This window comes from Pseudorca crassidens, chromosome 4, assembly GCF_039906515.1.
Source record: "Pseudorca crassidens isolate mPseCra1 chromosome 4, mPseCra1.hap1, whole genome shotgun sequence".
Classification (NCBI taxonomy): domain Eukaryota; kingdom Metazoa; phylum Chordata; class Mammalia; order Artiodactyla; family Delphinidae; genus Pseudorca; species Pseudorca crassidens.
The window spans coordinates 126,157,766-126,161,744 of NC_090299.1; positions in this window are offsets into that span (position 1 = coordinate 126,157,766).

The window sequence follows — 3,979 nt, forward strand, 5'->3', positions numbered from 1 at the left end:
TTCCTATGGAGCATTTATTTAGTTAGATAAATGTGGGAGTGTTCAGAGAGAAAATATATGGTCCTTGCCCTTTACGTGACTCACAGGATGCTGGAGAACATTAACAAATAAGCATACAATTCAAATTTAATGTAATTGTTGCTGTGTTAGACCAGTATAAGCACTGTAGAAGCTTGCAGTAGGGGCTTATTCTGTTTGGGCTTCCATAACAGATAGCATAAACTAGGTGGCTTAAACAACAGAAATTTATTTTCTAAGAGTTGTGGAGGCTGGTAAGTCCAAGATTAAGGTCCTGGCCAAATTCGTTTCTTGGTGAAGCCTCTCTTCCTGGCTTGCAGATGGCTGCAGCTACCTTCTTGCTGTGTCCTCACATGGTGGAGAGAGAGAGCGAGCATGCTGTCTGGTGTCACTTCCTATAAGGTCAGTAATCCTTTTCTTTTAAGGCCCCAGCCTCATAAACTCATCTAACCCTGATTACTTTGTTGGAAGATTTTTAATCACAGTTTCAATTTCAGTTCTTGTGATTGGTCTGTTCATATTTTCTATTTCTTCCTGGTTCAGTCTTGGAAGGTTGTGCATTTCTAAGAATTTTTTCATTTCTTCCAGGTTGTCCATTTTATTGGCATAGAGTTGCGTGTAGTAATCTCTTATGATCCTTTGTTGTTCTGCAGTGTCAGTTGTTACTTCTTATTTTTCATTCTAATTGTATTGATTTGAGTCTTCTCCCTTTTTTTCTTGATGAGTCTGGCTAATTGTTTATCAATTTTGTTTATCTTCTCAACGAACCAGCTTTTAGTTTTATTGATCTTTGCTATCGTTTCCTTCATTTCTTTTTCATTTATTTCTGATCTGATCTTTATGATTTCTTTCCTTCTGCTAACTTTGGGTTTTTTTGTTCTTCTTTCTCTAATTGCTTTAGGTATAAGGTTAGGTTTTTATTTGAGATGTTTCTTGTTTGTTGAGGTAGGATTGTATTGCTATAAACTTCCTTCTTATAACTGCTTTTGTTGCATCCCATAGGTTTTGGGTTGTCGCGTTTTCTTTGTCATTTGTTTCTAGGTATTTTTTGATTTCCTCTTTGATTTCTTCAGTGATCTCTTGGATATTAAGTAATGTGTTGTTTGCCTCCATGTGTTTGTATTTTTTCCAGATTTTTTCCTGCAGTTGATATCTAGTCTTATAATGTTGTGGTCAGAAAAGATACTTGATACGATTTCAATTGTCTTAAATTTACCAAGGCTTTACTTGTGACCGAAGATATTATCTATCCTGCAGAATGTTCTATGAGCAGTTGAGAAATAGTGTATTATGTTGTTTTTTCATGGAATGTCCTATCAATATCAATTAAGTCCATCTTGTTTAATGTATAATTTAAAGCTTGTTTTTCCTTATTTGTTTTCATTTTGGATGATCTGTCCATTGGTGAATGTGACATGTTAAAGTTCTCTACTATGATTGTGTTAATGTCGATTTTCCCTTTTATGGCTGTTATTATTTGCCTTATGTATTGAGGTGCTTCTATGTTGGGTGCATAAATATTTTCAGTTGTTATATCTTCTTCTTGGATTGATCTCTTGATAATTATATAGTGTTCTTCTTTGTCTTTTGTCATAAATAGTCTTTGCTTTAAAGTCTATTCTGTCTGATATGAGAATTGCTACTCCAGATTTCTTTTAATTTCCATTTGCATGGAATATCTTTTTCTATCCCCTCACTTTCAGTCTGTATGTGTCCCTAGGTCTGAAATGGGTCTCATAGAGAGTATATAAGTGTATTTTTTTGTATCCTTTCAGCCAGTCTGTGTCTTTTGGTTGGAGCATTTAATCCATTTAGATTTAAGGTAATTATCTGTATATATGTTCCTATTACCATTTTCTTAATTGTTTTGGGTTTGTTATTTTAGGTCTTTTCCTTCTCTTGTGTTTCCTGCTTAGAGAAGTTCTTTCAGCATTTGTTGTAAAGCTGGTTTGTTTTTGCTGAATTCTCTTAGCTTTTGCTTGTCTGTAAAGATTTTAATTTCTCCGTCAAATCTGAATTAGCTCCTTGCTGGGTAGAGTAATCTTGGTTGTAGGTTTTCCCCTTTCATCACTTTAAATATGTCCTGCCACTCCCTTCTGACTTGCAGAGGTTGTGCTTAAAGGTCAGCTGTTAACCTTATGGGGATTCCATTGTATGTTATTTGTTGTTTTTACCTTGCTGCTTTTAATATTTTTTCTTTGTATTTAATTTTTGATAGCTTGATTAATATGTGTCTTGGCATGTTTCTCTTTGGATTTATCCTGTATGGGACTCTCTGTGCTTCCTGGACTTGGTTAACTATTTCCTTTCCCATATTACGGAAGTTTTCAACTATAATCTCTTCAAATATTTTACCAGTCCCTTTCTTTTTCTCTTCTTCTTCTGGGACCCCTATAATTCAAATGTTGGTGCATTTAATATTGTCCCAGAGGTCTCTGAGACTGCCCTCAATTCTTTTCATTCTTTTTTCTTTATTCTGCTCTGCAGTAGTTATTTCCACTATTTTATCTTCCAGGTCACTTATCTGTTCTTCTGTCTCAGTTATTCTGCTATTGATCCCATCTAGAGAATTTTAAATTGTATTTATTGTGTTGTTCATGACTCTTTGTTTGCTCTTTAGTTCTTCTAGGTCCTTGTTAAACGTTTCTTGTATTTCCTCATTCTATTTCCAAGATTTTAGATCATCTTTACTATCAGTACTCTGAATTCTTTTTCAGATAGATGGCCTATTTCCTCTTCATTTGTTAGGTTAGGTGGGTTTTTACCTTGCTCCTTCATCTGCTGTGTGTTTCTCTGTCTTCTCATTTTGCTTATCTTACTGTGTTTGGGGTCACCTTTTCACAGGCTGCAGGTTCATAGTTCCCCTTGTTTTTGGTGTCTTCCCTCAGTGGCTAAGGTTGGTTCAGTAGGTTGTGTAGGCTTCCTGTTGGAGGGGACTAGTGCCTGTGTTTTGGTGGATGGGGCTGGATCTTGTCTTTCTGGTGGGCACGTCCACGTCTGATGGTGTGTTTTATGCTGTCTGTGACCTTATTGTGATTTTAGGCAGCCTCTCTGCTAATGGGTAAGGTTTTGTTCCAGTCTTGCTAGTTGTTTGGCATAGGTGGTCCAGACACTGTAGCTTGCTGGTCATTGAGTGGAGCTGGGTCTTGGCGTTCAGATGTAGATCTCTAGGATATTTTCGCCGTTTGATATTACATGGAGCTGAGGGGTCTCTGGTGGACCAATGTCCTGAACTTGGCTCTCCCACCTCAGAGGCACAGCCCTGATTCCTGTCTGGAGCACCAAGAGCTTGTCATCCACACGGCTCAGAATAAAAGGGAGAAAGAAAGAAAGAAAAAGATAAAATAAAATATAATAAAATAAAGTTATTAAAATAAAAACCAAAAGATAATTATTAAAATTTTTTTAAAGTAATTAAAAAATAGAATAACCAAACCAAAAGAGAAAATCCACCAATGATTTCAAGCGCTGAAAACTATGCTAAAAAAAAAAAAAAGAAAAGAAACGGACAGACAGAATCCTAGGACAAATGGTATAAGCAAGTCTATACAGACAAAATCACACACAGAAGCATTCTCATACACACCAAAAGAGAAAAAGGCAAAAAAAAAAAAAAAAAATGTGTATCGTTGCTCCCAAAGTCCACCTCATCAATTTGGGATGATTCATTGTTTATTCAGGTATTCCACAGATGCAGGGTACATCAAGTTGACTGTGGAGCTTTAATCCACTGCTCCTGAGGCTGCTGGGAGAGATTTCCCTTTCTCTTCCTTGTTCGCACAGCTCCTGGGATTCAGCTTTGGATTTGGCCCTGCCTCTGTGTGTAGGTCACCTGAGGGCATCTGTTGTTCGCTCAGACAGGACGGGGTTAAAGAAGCAGCTGCTTTGGGGGCTCTGGCTCATTCAGGCTGGAGTGAGGGAGGGGTACGGGCTGCAGGGCGATCCTGTGGTGGCAGAGGCC